Raw genomic sequence first — 18,774 nt, 5'->3', positions numbered from 1 at the left:
TTACATCCTTAGTTATTATCCAGGGCCTGCTCTATTTTCTAAGAACTGCTTGCTACATGCTCTGGGGCACAGATGGGGACAACAGCATCACAGGTAGATGAAGGAGTCGCCTCTACTTTAGGACAACCTGCTAAGCTAGCCTGAGTATAGCCAGCCATCAATTGACAAGCCTCAACTGAGTGCCTGCCATATGACAAGTGTCAAAGAAGCCAAGGCTACAGGATGCATTTCCTAGAGGCACAGTTCAATAGAGAGCCAGGGGGTGAAAAAAAAAAAGAGAAAAGAAAAAATAAGAAAGCTATAACATTGGAGCTTAAAATGTCACAGGGAGCCAAGGAAGTTGTCTGATGGATTGCCCTGTCATCTCCAAGCCAAAAGAAAAAAAATTTCAGATCCATCAATGTGTTCCTGCCCTTTTAATCCAAACAATATTTTACAGCATTGGAACGTGAAGAAATTATTTTCTTAGACATTCAACAATGTATGAGGATTGCTGAGCACTTCACCAGAAAGCAGCAAGTGAGAACCACAGGTTGTTCTAATGTCTGTGCGTTGATCCAGATTATATGTAAAAGTATACTGTAGCATACATGAGAGTCTACAAGGTGCTGTATGTTTATGTATTCATTCATTCACTCATTCATGGGGAGCCCGCTGTCCACATGGCTCTGCCCCAGACATTGAACATGAAGGGACACCTGTGTACTTGTGCTCCAACTGCCCAGGTCAAGGCCAATTCCTGCCTGCCCTGGACCTGCTCCTCACTCTGGCTGGCTTCCTAGTCAGTAGGCATGTTGTCCAACGTCCTCTCAGGTTTTCCTGTATGCTTCTACCACCTGCCCCTTGAATTAAGCGTTTGACTCTTGGGCCCAGGTGCTATGGCACTATAGCTTTACTTTAGACTGGCTTCATAGCAAAGGCATCCAAGTGAGGTGATACGTGATGGGGGTATTTGCCAGTTCTCAAACAAGTCCTGCCTTCTCTCATCCCCGGGTCTTAACTCACAGTGCTTCTGCCTCCTCTAAGCGATCCTTCCTGATCCCCTCAGTCAGAGTGATCCTCCCCTTTCCCATCATGCTTGGTTCCTCAGTGATCTGCTTTGTATTTGAATTATCCATATGTTCATCTACCTCTACTGCTAGATGTGAGTCATCGTTGTGTGTGCTCAGTCGCTCAGTGGTGTCCAACTATTTGCTACCCCATGGAGTATAGCCTCCTCTGTGCATGGGATTCCCTAGGCAAGAATACTGGAGTGGTTTGACATTCCCTTCTCCAGGGGATCTTCCCAACCAAGGGATCAAACCCACGTCTCCTGCACAGGCAGGTGGATTCTTTACCACTGAGCCACCAGGGAAGCCCACATTATTGTTATTATATTGCCAATAAATGGTAAGTACGTCTTTAAGGCAGCCTACAACTTATTTTCGTGAGGGGTACTTCCAAGATTTGACTCACTTGGGACAGAAGCAATTAGAAAACGTTCATGTGGCCTTAGTTTGGAAATGCTACAAAATACATCCTTTGGTACCATTCTGGTTCCAGACACTTTGACATATATTAAAAATTCAATTTAATCCAATTCTCAATGAAGCTTCTAGGGTTGAAGTAAGTATTCTCAATTAATAGATGAGGAGACTGAGGCTCAGAAAAAATTAAGGCTGTACCCAAAGTCATACAAATAATTATCAGAGCTGGGATTTCTAACCCTTTTCTTCAAGTCCCATATTCTTCTCACTATACCACTCCTGTAAAGAAAGGTCTTAGTGAACTGAATTATTTGGAGTTCCTTCTCATAATATATTGACTCAAGAGCTTCACTGAATTTTCTAGCTCATCAGAAATGCTGAGATAGACAAAGTATTTGATGAAATGGATTACAGAACCCAGAGACAGACTGCAGGTGGATGGACACCACTTAACACAGAACACAACCGATGTTGCAGATCAACAAGGAAAGAATTCGACGAATCTTGCTGGGCCTACTGGTAAGCCATTAAAAAAAAAAATTAAATTGGAATTCTACTTCCCAGCAGATACAAAATCAATTTAAGATGGCTTAATAACTGAGGAGTGTAAGATTTAAAACTTTAGAAGAAATTGTGGGGGAATATCTTTATGACCTTGGGATGGGAAATACTTTTATCTGAAAACACAATATAAAAAATAAAGCTCATAAAGGGAAGATTGTTAACTTTGACTACATTGAAATTAAGAACATGGGTTCATCAAAGTACACTGTAAAGAAAATGAAAAGACAAGCCTCTAACTGGGAGAAAATATTTGCAACACATAATCAACTAGAGATTTTCAGAACAGAGTTTTTGCAGATCAGTGAGAGAAAGACAAACAATTTGACAAAGAAGAGTCAAAAGAAATCACAAATAGTCATTTTTCAGAAGAGGAAACCTAAGTTGCTGATAAACATACAAAATTTCACTCAACCTCACTGGTAATCAGGAAAATTAAAAGTCAAACAACAACAAGAAACCATTATTCACTCCAAAATTTAAAAATCTTATAATACCAAGTGCTGGTGAAAAACGTGAAGCAAGCAAACTCGCATTGTTGTCAAGTGTATGTTGAAAAAGCCACATTGGAACAATATTACGTGTTGTCCATTACATTTGAAGATATGCATTCCCTGTGACCCTAAAGTTATACTCTTGGATAAATATCACACACACACTTGGCCTTTGCAGCAAGTAACAGTGAAAAGAATGTCCACGGCAGCCTTACTGTGATAGAAAAACATGCTGGGGACAAATCAACAAAACAAATACTCATTAACAGGAAAACAGATGAATGGCTTTTGACGTAGCCCCACACTGGAACAGCACACAGCCATGAAAAGAAAGTACAGATGCTAACATCAACACACAGAAATCTCACCAGCATTCACTAAACAAGATGAGAACAAACTCAGCTGCATAATAATATACCTATTGGGACTTTCCTCACAGTCCAGTGGTTAAGACTCCACACTTCCAATGCAGAGCGCAAGGATTCGATCCCTGGTCTGGGAACTAAGATTCCATATGCCTCACAGTGTGGCCAAATAGAAAAAAACAAACAAATAAATAATAACAACAAAAAAGAATATGCATATTACATTATTGTTGCTTGCTTGCTCAGTCATGTCCGACTCTTTGCAACCCCATGGACTATAGTTCCACAAGGCTCCTCTGCCCAAGAAATTTTTCAGGCAAGAATCCCTGGAGTGGGTTGCCACTTACTCTTCCAGGGGATCTTCCCCATGTAGGGATCAACCCTGGGTTTCTTGTATCTCCTGCATTGGCAGGTGGATTCTTCACCACTGTGCCACTTGGGAAGCCCCATGTTACATAATACTACTTAGATAGTGACTTCACTTTCACTTTCAAATTTTTAAAATAGGAAACATTAAGCAATCTATTGTTTGGAATACATAGATTTGGGGCCAATGACATAAAAAGTAAAAGGAATAATGAACCCAGAATTCAGGATACTGGTCACCTTTGCTGGGCTAAAGGGGTCTGGGGTCTCCAGTGGTTCCACATATTATATTCTACCTCTCATACTGTGTGGTGTTCATATTGGTGTTTATTATGCAAGTCTTTCTGCCTCATCTATTCTATATGGACTGTATTGTGAGTATGAGTTTGGTAGAGGACCCAGACAAGGAAAATTAATATTTATAATTCAGAGTGAACAGCATCTAGTGCTCTGGACACACCTCAATCCAACAGCAACACTAAACTCCTCTTACTTAAGTCTGTATGGCCAGCACCCAGCACACAGATCATTACACACGCATAATGATAACTTGATAAGGGAATGAATGGTGGGAGGGTCAACTGTATGAATGGGTGGGTGGACAGACAGTTGACTGAATGAAGTGGACAGCTCAAGAGCCAAAATAAACATGAACATATTTAATAGAAACTCTAGGGCAAATGGGAGAAGGAAGCAGGAAGCTAAATAAGACTTGAGAACTGCAGCCAGAACTTCCTTTCTCTTATCTCCCGAATGCACTCAGTCAGATAAAATTAGAATCATCTAATTTAGCATAAACCTAACTGAACCCCTCTTTATTAAATGAAAAGAAGACTAACTGTTAATTCGGCACAACTCTACCACCACCACCCTATTCTCACTAGTCAGCTTGGAGAATTGCCTGTTCTTTCTCAACTCACTCATGTTTGCCCTGAACCCAGCTCAGTCTTCCTAATGTACTTTGATTATGAACACACTTCACTGGTTTGCAAGTGTGATGCCCTTCTGGACCCTTCTAGGGTGTAGGCTTGATGAAGGGAAATGTGTTCTACTCATCTGTTAATCCTGCATCTATTATGGTACTTAACAGATCACATGTGTTGGACACATACTTCTTTTGAAATTAACAGACAGGAGATGCATTAAAAGCAGTGTATCTGAGTCAATGATTCCAAACTCAAGTATTAATAGATCAGCAGAGTAGGAATCTCAAAATCAGAAGGAAGGGCAAAAATACAAAGTAGACCCTAGGCTGATAATGGCTAAGATGTAAAAAAGCACTTTACACCAAGCCCTGAAGTCTTGCAGAATCTTCTACTAAGCCAAGCAAATCTGATGCACACAATATGCCTATCGGGCCACACACAGCCTAGGGGATAAAGAGGCTCTGTAAAGTTTAGACAAGCTATCTTTAGAAGGCTGAATAAAAGTCAGCTTTGTGGAGACTCAAGGGGGAGTATATGTGGTATACTTACAGCTGTATATATGATATACTATATATACGTGTATACATATAGTATATGTGGTATACTTATGTAGGTTTCCTTGATGGCTTAGATGATAAAGAATCTGACAGCAATGCAGGAGACCTGGATTTATTCCCTGGGTCAAGAAGATCCCCCAAAGAAGGGAATGACTACCCACTCCAGTATTCTTGCCTGGAGATTTCCATGGACAGAGGAGCCTGGCAGGTTACAGTCCATGGTGTTGAAAAGAGTCAGACTCAACTGAGTGACTAGAACTTTCACTTTTGACTTATAGCTGATTCACATTGTACAGCAGAAACCAACACAGCACTGTAAAGCGATTATTCCCCAATTAAAAAATTTTTTTAATTCAGCTTTGAAAAATAGGATATTTGAGATAAAAAATTATTTTTGGTATTTATCCCTGGAAAACACTCACTTTAGGGTGCCCTGGAAAGGACAGGCAGGTGACAAGGCCAGGAAGATGTGCAGAAACACAGTGAGGTGAAGGAGAGGGGGAAAATCACACACAGAGAAGGGTGAACCTTGCATGGAATTAATCACACTTCTATGATGGCTCAGGTCACTGTCTGCCTTGATCTTATAAGAATTCTTGTGCAGTAGCCAAAAAACTCAGTTGAAATTCTTCTAGCAGACACTGCTGCAAATTCCTCTTCAAAAAATCTAACTAAGTTGCTTGATTTTGTTTATACACTAAATGCCTCTTTGCATACAAATGTAAAAGCAGAACTCAGGAAGAGACCAGAACTCATAACTGGATCTGATGATTTCTTTCCTGCTTCCTTTTGGAAATATTCTCAAATCTCAGTAGTTTGCCTGATTGGTGAAAGGTGCTGTTGTTCAGCCACTGGATGACATGCCACACAAGAGCAACAACAGGGCTATTACGACGTGTTGACTGGTTGACCACTCACTACATGCAGGTACTCTCTTAATCCGTGAACCTGCATTTTCTTTGAAACAGTCACAATAGTGCCCTCAAGTCGGAATTATTACTCCATTCTCTATATGAGAAAACTGACTTTTGAGAGCTCGAGTAAGCTGAGCAAAGGTTTGTCTCCATGGCTATGTAATTTAATTTTCTTCTATTTGATATTCATAAAAAGACATCTTTAGGGACGTCCCAGGTGGTCCAGTGGTTAGGACTTCCCCTTCCAAGGCAGGGGGTGCAGGTTCCATCCCTTGTTGGGGAGCTAAGATCCCACACACCTCAGGACCAAAAGATCAAAACATAAAGCAGAAGCAAGACTGTAACAAATTCAATCAAGACTTTAAAAATGGTCCATACCAAAACAAATTTAAAAAATCTAAAAAAAAAAAGAAAGACATCTCTAAGAAACACTAGGCTCTCTGCAAGTATCGTCAGATATTTCTATCCACTTAGAAGGCACAAAACAGCCACCATTAAATCATGGGAAACTTGTGGGCAGGACTCAGCAGAGAACTGGGCATCATGAAATCAGTACATTTACTGATTGAATTTTGTTCAGAGATAATGTGCAGTATCAGGGCTTCAAAAATGTCTAAGAGTGAGAATTTCCCACCGCCTGTGGTCCTTCTTTCCTTTCCTCTTCTTTCCCTTCCTCCCCTTATTCCTTTGTCTCCTGCCTACCTTCCATTAAATGAGCATTTTTAAGTACCTCCTAAGTACAAGCTTTGTGCTGGAAGCTGAGATACGAAATAAACATGGATCCACACTCCGGTATCTTGATGAAAAGATGTGGAAACACATCATAGCACAGTGAGACAGAAGCTATGCAATCTCTGGGGAAGAGTGGACAGACAGGCAGAGTCAAATTCATCTACTTGTCCTCGCATTCAACCAGTAGACTACAGGGCCATGCCTCCAAATGGGAGAGGACAACCAGGGACATCTGCCTGGCTTAATGAAGCCAGGTTCATCCACAAATGAACCAAACTACATTATACATACAAGAAGGGCAGTGCGATTACACAGAGGAAGAGCCATCAGCCAGTGGGGGAGGGAAAGAGGGGCCGGGAGAAAGACAATCTCCCCCGGCCCTAGGAAGAGGGAAAATCAGCAAAATTCCTTTCTGACCAGTCACTCTCCCACTCCCACTCTCAACCCCTTCATCTCCCAAGGAGGACTTAACTTCTCTCCATCCTTAATCGTGTAAATAAGAACCAAGAATGTAAATTGCATCAACACTGGAGAGCAGGACAGAACTGGAGCCGGCCCGTTGAATGGAGGGGGAAGATCCATTCCAATATTTATTTATTATTATTATTTCGAGAAGAGAAGAAAAAGGCCAAAATATTTCCAAAATGTCAACACTATTAAGGAAATCGGAACACCTTAATCCATTTAAATGTCAGCTAGAACCAGGCGAGGGTTTTCAGGAGGGGAGAGTGAGAAAGTAAGGAGGGGCAGAGGGAATTAATGCCAGATTCCACATAATCTATCAAAGTTTCTTTCTTTTCTTAATATATTAAATATTAAATGCTTCTTTGCATCTGAGTGAGAGAGGAGAGAGAAAGGGACCAGGGTGGAACTCATAAATGCCTAGATAATTGGTTTTGAGGGTTCTTTTTTTTTTCTTCTTTCTTTCTTTCTTCTTGGCGGATTCTCAATTTCCCTATAAAAGAGAAAATTCATTTCCAGCCGCTAATGTAATGTCAGCGTGCTGTTTACTAAGCATGGATGATGTATAGGGGGACACTACTTTCAGAGGACTACTTAATGATGCATAGAATTAAATCCTGAGCTCCTCAGCTGAGCCTCCTCCCTCCCTCCCGGTTCCCAGGCTCCCAGTGCATCCTGGGAGAAGCAGGGTTGGCCTAACCTGTCTCCCCAGTTGCTAGAATTCTGGGGGTTCTGCCAGGGAAGCTTGAAAATAGCCCCTTAGCCACCACAGACACATTTGCCCCTGGCATAGCCGAGGGTGACCTCCTGGGCGGAAAGAAACTGATGAACAAGGGGAAAGATGGCTGCTTAGGGCTGGGGAGAGAGGGAAGGGGCGTTAGTGGGAGGCACCCGCATGGGAGTGCGGGGGATGTGCAGGTAGGAAGGGGGCAAGTGGAGAGCCCTGGGAGGGAGCAGGATGACCAGGAAGAGCTGGAGATGGAGCTTCTCTGAGCACGCCCTCTACCCTCTGAAAATCACAGCGTCCGGATGTCAAGGAAAATAGATGTGGGCAGTTCGGCTGCATCCCCGGGGGCCCTCCAGGCTGTCATGGCCAGAGCACACCTTCGTCCTTCTCCTGCACCAGTGGGCGCTGTGTCAGCTCATGGTGCTCTCAGGGCAGGGCTGGGCAGCCCGAGGAATCCTGGCCTGCCGAGGGGCAGCACCCACCAGGGGGACCACCCAGCTTCCTACCCTGGGGAGGTGACCCAGCCATGTCATCTAAGAGACCGCTGGCATCAGTTCAGTTCAGTTCAGTTGCTCAGTCGTGTCCGACTCTTTGCTACCCCATGAATTGCAGCCAGGCCTCCCTGTCCATCACCATCTCCCAGAGTTCACTCAAACTCACGTCCATTGAGTCAGTGATGCTATCCAGCCATCTCATCCTCTGTCGTCCCCTTCTCCTCCTGCCCCCAACCCCTCCCAGCATCAGAGTCTTTTCCAATGAGTCAACTCTTCGCATGAGGTGGCCAAAGTACTGGAGTTTCAGCTTTAGCATCATTGCTTCCAAAGAAATCCCAGGGCTGATCTCCTTTAGAATGGACTGGTTGGATCTCCTTGCAGTCCAAGAGACTCTCAAGAGTCTTCTCCAACATGGAAATTGGGAGAGCAGGTAGTAAGGTAGACAGTGAAGCCATTGGTGAGCTGAGGGGAACTGGGGAGATGCAGGGCTTAGTGTGGAGGTGTGGGGAAGGAGTAATCACATAGCCCATTCTGCATCTCCTCCAGGGCTGCTCTGGCCCCCACCATCCTGCTAAGACCAGTCCCCCTTCTCTCCCTGGGTAAGACAGGTGGCCTCGTTTCTCTGTCTTCCCGAGCATTTGATGTCACTGACCACTCCTTTCTGGAAGCCCTCTACTCCTCTGGCATCCTATACACCGCTCTCCTTCTGACAGCTTGCTGCCTGTATCCGTCATGGGTATCTTGTTCCCGCTGTCTGCACACCGTGGACTTTCTACAGGCATCTTTCTTGGGAGTTCACTCCTTCTTTGTGTGTTTTCACTTCTTATCCAGGTTCCTATCTTTTGTGATTACAAGCCTCTGTCTCTAGTCTAATCATGCTCCTGGGCTCTCAGGGCACATTGGCAACCAGTTCTGGACTCCTCAGTACAGGTGCCCAGCTCTTGGGTCATGTTTTGTTTCATCCCTGTGGTCAACCACACTTCTCCCACCCCATTTCTGCCAGTGTGTTAGTCTCTCAATCATGTCAGACTCTTTGCGACCCCATGGACTATAGCTCACCAGGCTCCCCTGTCCATGGAATTCTCCAGGCAAGAATACTGGAGTGGGTTGCCATTCTCTTTTCCAGGGGATCTTCCCAACCCAGGAAATGATCCTGCAGTGCAGGCAGATTCTTTACCATGTGAGCCACCAGAGAAGCCTTGTTCCTACCCATACATTTGCTATTTTTCCAAGTTCTCAGAACAGAAAACTGAGAGTTATCATTGTCTTTTCTCTCATGTATCAGTTTTGAAATGTCCCCTGGCTTCAATTCTTTCCTATTCATTCTTGGACCAAGAATCACCCTGATCCAGCCCTGATACCTAGATTTCTGCTAAGGACCCCCAGGTTTCACCTGCCACCAACCCTGAACTCTGAGACTGGACTCATCTTCACAAAACAGCATATCTATTAATACTAAGTCATTAATATTATATCATCACCTAGGGCTTCCCAGGTGGCACAGTGGTAAAGAATCTGCCTGCCAGTGCAGCAGATGTGGGTTCCATCTCTGGGTGGGGAAGATCCCCTGGAGGAGGAAATGGCAACCCACTCTAGTATTCGTGCTTGGAAAACTGCATGGACAGAGGAGACTGGCGGGCTATAGTCCATAGGGTCGCAAAGAGTCGGACACGACTGAGTGACAGCACAGGGCCCCACCTACTCAGTTGTGTCCAGACTACACAGTACTGCTCAGACCCCACCCCAAAGAAGAATCAGCCTCAAGGGAATAGCAGTAGCACTAGTCAAAACTGGGAGGAGATCCTAGCCTGCTTGTGGAAAAGTGATTGAAGAAATTGAGTTTACAAACTCAAAGGAGGAAGGCTAAACATTTGAGCTTAATTTGAAAATCTAAAGAGCTTCTCTACAGCCGAGAAGGATCAGAAGTTGACTAACACAGAGGGACATTTCTGGAACACATGAACACAAGAAATCATGAGCTAGATTTTAGTAGAACTTTCCAACAGTCAGAGACATCCAAAGGTGAAATTGTGTTCTCCTATGTCTATGTATGTTTCAACAAAGATTGATGATCACGGGTAGGGTTATTATAGAAGAGATCCACATGTGGGATTGATGAGGCAGGAAGAGTTTTTCTAAAAGGGCTTTAAAAAGTTCTTCCCTACCCAGAATTTCTATGCTGTTCTACCGAACTTCAATGCCCTCCATTACCTGACCTCACGTCTGTACCCATCTTTCCCAGCATCCCCAGCATGTGTCCAGACAGGCCAGATTCTTCACTATCCACACACACTCAATGCAAAGTCTTTGCCCATGTGGCTTCTGGAACAAAGAATGCCTCTTGCTGATCCTTCAGATCCACTCAGTCGTCTCTGCTCTCTCCCACCTTTGACCCACATCTATTCGACCACACAGTCTTGTACTGTACTTTCTCTTTTTACCCTCAAATATTTCTAAATGTGAATCGCTCATAGCCTTCTGATCTGATCATGATGCTTCTTTTGCACTTTTACAGTATGTAACACAGATCCTGGTGCACACTGGCCATTAATAAATATTTGACCAGTTAATTGATTAACCACTAGTACACACACATTTTCCCTGCCCACCTTGAATCTTACTCTGTTAGCCTTTCCATTCCAAAAAAAATGTCTTTGGAACTTCCCTGGCAGTCCACTGGTTAAGAGTTCACCTGCCAAAGTGAAGGACCCAGGTTCAATCCGTGGTCCGGTAAGATCCCATATACCATGGGCTTCCCTGGTGGCTCATGTGGTAAAAAATCTGCCTGCAGTGTGGGAGACCTGGGTCCGATTCCTGGGTCAGGAAGATCCCCTGGAGAAGGAAATGGCAACCCACTCCAGTATTCTTGCCAGGATAATTCCATGGCCAGAGGAGCCTAGTGGCCTACAGTCCACGGGATTGCAAAGAGTCAGACAGGACTGAGTGACTAACACATGCACTTGGGGTAACTTAGCTTACAAACTGCAACTCCTGAAGCCTGAGTGCCTAGAGCTTGTGCTCTGCAACAAGAGAAGCCAACGAAATGAGAAACTGGTGCACCACAATGAAAAGTAGCCCCCTCTGGCTACAACTAGAGAATGCCTGCAAGCAGCTATGAAGACCTAGCGCAAACATAAATAAATAAATCACTTAAAACTGAAGCAAAAAAAAAATGTCCTTGAAAGAAACATCCTGTGCATGCCTTCCCATTACACACTGACTATCCTAAGTATGACACTCAGAACCCATCACACCCTTATAACCAGTTACGTTTCTTCAACCCTTACCACGCAGCCATGTGCCTTGCTCTGGCCATAACAGACTCCCACTGTTCCCCGCCCGCCTGCCTAGAAGATGCCCTTCCCATCTTTGTTCATCTGGAAAATTCTTATTCAAAAAATCCCTATTCTTCAAAAGGCAACTCAAAAATCACCTTCTCAGTGAAGCTTTTCCTGATAACCTCTAAGGCGGCTCCTGCACCCCCTCCTCTGTGCTCCCATGACACTTTGGGCAGAACTTCATTATATCACTCGCCATATTTTATTATAGTTAATTGTGTACACATCTGCCTTCCCATTGTATGATGTGCTTGTCCTTCAAGGGCAAGGACAATGTCTTACCCATCTCTCATCCCTCTAGTACCCAGTGGAGTGTAAGGTATAGAGTAAGTATTTAATTAGTAGGAAAGGCTAGCGGGGGGTGGAATAGAAGGAAGGGGAAGGATAGAAAAAGGGATACAGGAAGGAAGGATAAGAGAGGAAAAATCACAGGTGGTGAAGATGTTATGATAAGAATCTGATGAGGGACAAATGCATGGCCCACAGGTAATAAGTGACCAAGAAGTAAGTACTTTGTGTGACTTCATGGGTCTAAAATAAGAGGGGGGATATTTGCCTTCTCTTAGGAACATCCATTCTGGTACCTGATCATGGCTTCTTTGCATTATTTGTTGGTGCTGCTGTTTAGTCACTAAGTCGTGTCCAGTTCTTTTGTGGCCCCCATAGACTGTAGCCCATCAAGCTCCTCTGTCCATGGGATTTCCCAGGCAAGAATTTCGGAGTGGGTTGCCATGCCCTTCTCCAGGGGATCTTCCCAACACAGGGATCAAACTCAGGTCTCCTGAACTGGCAGGGAGATTCTTTACAACTGAGCCACCAGGGAAGCCCACCTTGTATTATAGTCTGTGTTACAGTCCATGGGGCCGCAAAGAGTCGACACGACTGAGAGACTTCACTTCACTCACTTCATCACTTCACTCACTTTATCACTGGAGAAGGAAATGGCAACCCACTCCAGTATTCTTGCCTGGAGAATCCCATGGACAGAGGAGCCTGGCAGGTCATGGTCCATGGAGTCGCAGAGAGTCGGACATGACTGAAGTGACTGAGCACAATTGAAGCAAATCTCTCTGTCTCTTGTGGGACCTTGAGATCCCCCTCTGTATAAGAGAGAAGGAAGAATTTCCATGAAGGATAAAGATCTTGAGTGATGGGATAACTTGGTGTAAGAACTTAGGAGCATGTATTGCCAGGCATTATGGTTCATTAAACCCACAGAAGAGGAAAAGTGTCCTGGACCTCACAGGACTGTCAGGATAAGTCAGAATAACTCTCTTTGGCACCAGTTCTCAGCGGAGTTGGTCCTCAAGAGAGCTCTGAGCCTGGGCTCTCTCCTTAGTCAATGCTGCTAATTGGAATAACAGGGAGCTGCAGTTAATCCAGAGCAGACTCAGGTACAACAGACATGTCTGATGAGCTATTGGGTGGTTCCCTTTGGCAGCTCATCTGTAGGAAGGAATGATGGGGACTTGGTAAGATAATTCACCATTAGGAAGAAAGTCTTTCAGACTCAGCAGCAGCACCAAGGGTTGGACTGTCATGGTAATATCCTGTGCAGCATGGGTTATGTCCCAGCTCAGCTACCCTGAGGACACAAGGGAAAAATAGGTCTGTGTGTCTTTAAGTTGAAAAAGGTATTTCAGTAAATTCTGATTCTTTGCGAATATAGGCAACCCTACCTGGAGATTTCCCCCAGTTGAGCACAGAGGGTACAATGTTCTCACTTCCTAAGAGCATTAGTGATTGAGCAGTGGTTTCAGATAACAGCACCCCCAGTGTTGTCATTTGGGGTGGGAAGTAAGCAAAGATGCTTGCTGAGCAGCAGAGATGGCAGATCAATAACAGACAGCAGCACCACTAAAGTAGCCCAGACTGAAATGCCTGCAGATACTACCCCTTTGGTAGTACAAAAATGTTCAAGAGAAGGAAAAGATTGCATGAGGAAGCAGAATTCAAAAGCAGCAAGCCTCAAAATTATTATTCAGGTGTCAGCACCTGAACCCCCAGAGAGGTAAGAGTCAAGACATTGAGAATACACTCTTTAACTGTTGTTGTTGTCATTGTTATTTTAACTTAAAAAAAATTTTTTTTCACTGTTGAAATCTCCCAGACATTTAATGAAATAACAATAATCTTGTACAAATTCTTCCAAAGAAAAGAAATTTGTTTTATGAGGCAAACTTGTTTTATACAACCAACTGTGTTTAAATACAGAGGGTGATCGTGCAGGCCAGGAGAGGAAAAAATAAAATAACACTGGCAGATCCAAGTCATGACACTTACAGCCATGTTGTTCTCCAAGTTCAGGTTCTATGAGTGGGGCATCCACCCACTACAGACAAGAGGTTCCACCTGGGAGCCTTGGCTTCAGCCCTGAGGGTCAAGGACACTGAGGATGAGTTGCTGAGAGTGGGAGGCAGAGCTCAAAGTCCACCTCAAGGATGTCAGAACAGTTCTTCCTTCCATAGAGGTCCCTCAACATCAATAGAAAGAAATTTTAAAGGATCTCTAAGAAGGCAAACCCCTGGTCATTGTTAGTCCAGCCAAAAACTCTGCTTAGCACCAATTTTGTACGTCTGAGTGTCTGTTCCTGTGGCCTGGGCACAACCAATATTTCTTTTTTCTTTGTGCTATTTCTGGAACCCTTGACTTTTTGCCATCAAATATGAATTCCTCCAGATTATGTCTTCTAGATTTTTCCCTTTAACACACTGTTGTTGTTTAGTCACTAAGTCACATCCAACTCTTTTGTGACCCCATGGACTGTAGTCTGCCAGTCTCCTCTGTCCGTGGGATTATCCAGGCAAGAATACAGGAGTGGGTTGCTATTTTTTCTCCAGGGAAATCTTCCAGACCTAGGGATCGATCTCAGGTCTCCTGCATTGGCAGGCAGATTCTTTACCACTGAGCCCCCAGGGAAGCCCACTCAACACACTAACCTTTTTATAATATCCTAATTTCTTTCCTTTTTCATCTGCTCCACAATCTAACCCACCTCCATTTCCAGCCCCTCTGTCTTGAAGAAATTGGACTGATACAAGGAGGAAGTGAAGACCATAGAAAATTTGCCTGTCCAATGGTCCAGCACGCTTCTTCTCCAAGATGTTGAGATGTTGAGATGCCTCCACACCTGGCCCTGGACTCAGACCCATCTCTTTCCTCAGCCCCACGGCTTCCTGCTCATCTCAGAATCAAATATCCTTGGTCCTGTATGCTATTCTAGGTTGAAACGGTAATGGCTAACGCGAGTAAGTTGGAGCAGGTAATGGCAACTCACTCCAGTATTCTTGCCTGGGAAATCCTATGGACAAAGGAACCTGGCAGGCTACAGTCCATGGGGTTGCCAAGAGTCGGACACAACTGAGGTGACTGAGCACATATGCACACAATGCAAGTGAGTGGCTTATATTTTCCTGCGGCCTTTGGAAGTCACCAAGGCAAGAGAGTTCCATTCAAATCCTTCAGTAAGGGGTAGTTGAGAAAAGTGCCCACATTTTAGTTCTGGGGAAAGTACCATGACCAAGCTGCTGGGAGACCCATGTCCTGAGAGACACACCCCACCTACTCCCTACTCCACACCTATTGTGTCCTGTCCTAGCCTGTCTCAAGTTTGGGTCAGTGTCTCTGCCTCACTGCTCGTGGGGGGTCTCGACAATGGGGCCAGTCATCAGCCCCATGGGGCTTTGTCTCAAACCCATAGTGGCTGATTGTTCCAGAAAAAAGCTTACTTACTTGGAAATTCCCTGGTGGTCCAGTGGTTAGGACCCCTCGTATCCACTAGAGCAGGCATGGGTTTGATCCCTGGTCAGGGAAATAAGATCTCACATGCCATGTGATACAGCCAAAACAAAGGATTGAAAAAAAGAAACTTACTTATGCACACCTCCACTTTTCTTTCCAGTACGTTGGCCACCTGTTACAAAAAGCTGACACATTAGGAAAGATCTTGATGCTGGGAAAGATTGAAGGCAAAAGGAGAAGAGGGCGGCAGAGGATGCGATGGTTAGATAGGATTACTGACTCGACCAACCTGAATTTGAACAAACTCTGGAAGATAGTGGAGGACAGAAGAGCCTGGCATACTGCAGTCCATGGGGTTACAAAGGGTAGGACACAACTTAGTGACTGAACAACACCTTTCTCTCTGCCTCTCTCTTTCTCATAATTCTTCACTCACGCTTACCTGTCTCAAAGACAGTTCCATGGATTTTTTCAATGGGGTCTATAAAAAAATAAGAGAAATTTCATCCCTCTGGATGGCTTTTGAGACAGTTATAAATGACTAATCTTGGAAATCTGGATGGAAAGAATTTCCCAGCTGTTCTTCTTAAAGCTAAGCATGCAAACAGACGCTTCACAAAGGGAGAGGGCAGCGGGGATGGCAGGGGGCCACTGAGAAAAGTGAGGAGTAGAATAAATGTTGTCTGACTAGGAAATGAGACCCGGAGACGAGAAACTCTACTCCAAACCCTCCTCAGGCCATAAAGACTCAATCACACGCCTTCCCATAATGGCACGTCCCACACGACATGTGTAAACAACAGAGGGGCTCCAGGGAGCCAGGTGATGAGCAGGGGAGGAAGAGGGATGAATCAGTCTGAACTCCAAGGATCTCAGTTCCAAGTCTGTGAAGCACCCCCTCCCAAGTCTGGATTTGGGGAAAGTGTGCCTCAGTTTCCCCATTTGCAAATAATTATAACCAAAGCTAACAGCCACGGAGGCTTCTCTATATGACACTGCAAAGTTCTTTATGTGTATTCATTAACTTTCTCCTCACAACAACCCCACAAGGCAAGTCCTATTATAGATCTCATTGTACAGATGAAAAAACTAAGGCTTGGAGAGATTAAGTAACCAGCCAGAGTAATAGCATGCACCTGTGATTCAGACCTGAGTCTGCCTAATTTTCCACACTGCTTGTCTAGAGGCTTGTATGACAGCCATTGCATCTTATTATTCCCTGGCCTACAGGCATCACCTTCTCCCCTCCATGGTTCATTCTGCTAATCATCAGACTGGAGGCGGAAGGAAGGTGAATGAGTTTCCATAGGCTGGTCAATTAGAAAGGTTCAGTTCAGTTCAGTGGATCAGTGGTGTCCAGTTCTTTGTAATCCCATGGACTTCAGCAATGCCAGGCTTCCCTGTCTATCACCAACTCTGGGAGCTTGCTCAAACTCATGTCCATCGAGTTGGTGATGCCATTCAACCATCTCATCCTTTGCCATCCCCTTCTCCTCTTCTTTCAATCTTTCCCAGCATCAGGGTCTTTTCCAATGAGTCAGCTCTTCACATCATGTGGCCAAAGTATTGGAATTTCAGCTTCAGCATCAGTCCTTTCAATGAATATTCAGGATTGATTTCTTTTAGGATTGACTGGTTTGATCTCCTTACAGACCAAAGGACTCTCAAGAGTCTTCTCCAATACCACAGTTTAAAAGAGTCAATTCTTTGGTGCTCAGCTTTCTTTATGGTCCAACTCTCACATCCATACATGACTACTGGAAAAACCATAGCTTTGACTAGAAGGTCCTTTGTCAGCAAAGTAATATCTCTGCTTTTTAATATGCCATCTAGGTTTTTCATAGCTTTTCTTCCAAGGAGCAAGTGTCTTTTAATTTCATGGCTGCAGTCACCATCTGCAGTGATTTTGAAGCCCAAGAATTAGAAAGTTAGCCAGTGCCAATGACCAATGCACATGGATAACATTTGAAGTTCATAAGGTTTTATTATCTGTGCTCTCTTTTGGCTGTCACAGTAGGCTAAATCTATAAAGAGAGGCCAGTTTCCCTGTCCATAAAATGAGCATAAAGTTGATACAAAGATGAGGTGATGCCCCTTTTGCTCAAGGGGCTTGAGCAGTGTCAGGCATATAATTTGCATTTTTCTTTTTTAAAAAAAATTTTTTATGTGGACCATTTTTTAAGTCTTTATTGAATTTTTAAAGTCTTTATTACAATATTGCTTCTGTTTTATGTTTTGGTTTTTCTGGCCATGAGGCATGTGGAATTTTAGCTCCTTGACCAGGGATCAAACCTATGCCCCCTGCATTGGAAGGTGAAGTCTTAATCACTGGACCACCAGGGATGGCCCCAGAATTTACTCTTTCAAGAAATGTGAGGTCCCTTCCAACACTCTCCAAAGTGATAGGACAAATAAGCAGCAAGGACTGTGGTCTTACAACTGCAGTTCCACCCAGCCAAGCATGTCTTGGCATCCCTTGCCTCTTCTCTAGACTTCCTTTCTCCCTTCCCCTTTCTGATCCTCCCTACCCACCTCCAACACCTCATAACTTCAAGTCCTAAGTGGATTGAGGTGCTATGTTTTAAGGTAAGAATCTAAAAGTAGACCCAGGTTTGAAATGGGTAAGGAATGCTTTGGGGTGACAGCATGCAGAGGTCTTTAGGGAAAGAAGGGCTCAGGTCACTGAGGGGAGAAAAGGCACATGGCACTGAGAGATGGACAGGTGAATGCACACCAGTCAGTCAGGGGTGAGCAGAGTGCATGCATACACATGTATACACACACACACACACACACACACACACACACACACACACACACACACATACCAGCAGGGGCCTGGGTAGAGCATACCTCTGGCAATAGTAGTTTCAGCAGATGAGCCTCTGCTCACTCTAGGAAAGAGCTACTCAGGCAATCTGGTCTTCAGGAAACACTCCTTTTTAGGGGCATGTGTCAAATATGTTTATGTAGCCAAGTGTGTCTGAGGACCAGCCCCCTCTGCTGCCTCTAAAGTACCTCCACAGTTCCTTAGGACTCCACAGAACACACTTTGAGAAACACAGCCTTAAACTAGAGAAGGAAGAGATGCAGAATTTTGAGGTTGGGAGCCAGAGGGAACCATGGTTGACCTTCAAACCACACAATGTGGGCAGTTGCCAATGTGGCTTTGGAGGGGTGGGATACCTGGGTCTTTAGTGACTTGGTGGAGTCCCTGCTCCAGTGCTCAGCTGTCATACCCACACTCCTTGCTTTGGGAGAGATGGATAAACCCTTGCTTTATTTAGGCCACTTCATTTGAATTCCCATTACATGCAGGTCAACTGGGGCCCTAAATGATCCATCATGCTATTCATTCCTCTCCTGGCCTCCTGCATCCCAGACTGACCTCCCAGTCTGATGCTCACTCTTTCCCCTGGACCTGACATCGCTTATTCTCTTCATCCACACAAATCACTCAAGATGCCTTCCCTGCCAGATTCATTGCAGTATCCCCAGGTCTCAGATCCATGCTTGGCACATAGTAGGCACCCAACAAATACTTCTTAAGCAGCAAAATGAATTATCTAGGCAGCTCTGCCCTGTTTCATTATTCCATAGCTCTTCAATCTCCATCTCAAACCCTGACCCC

This window comes from Bos taurus, chromosome 11, assembly GCF_002263795.3.
Source record: "Bos taurus isolate L1 Dominette 01449 registration number 42190680 breed Hereford chromosome 11, ARS-UCD2.0, whole genome shotgun sequence".
Classification (NCBI taxonomy): domain Eukaryota; kingdom Metazoa; phylum Chordata; class Mammalia; order Artiodactyla; family Bovidae; genus Bos; species Bos taurus.
Note: the sequence above shows the minus strand (reverse complement) of the source record.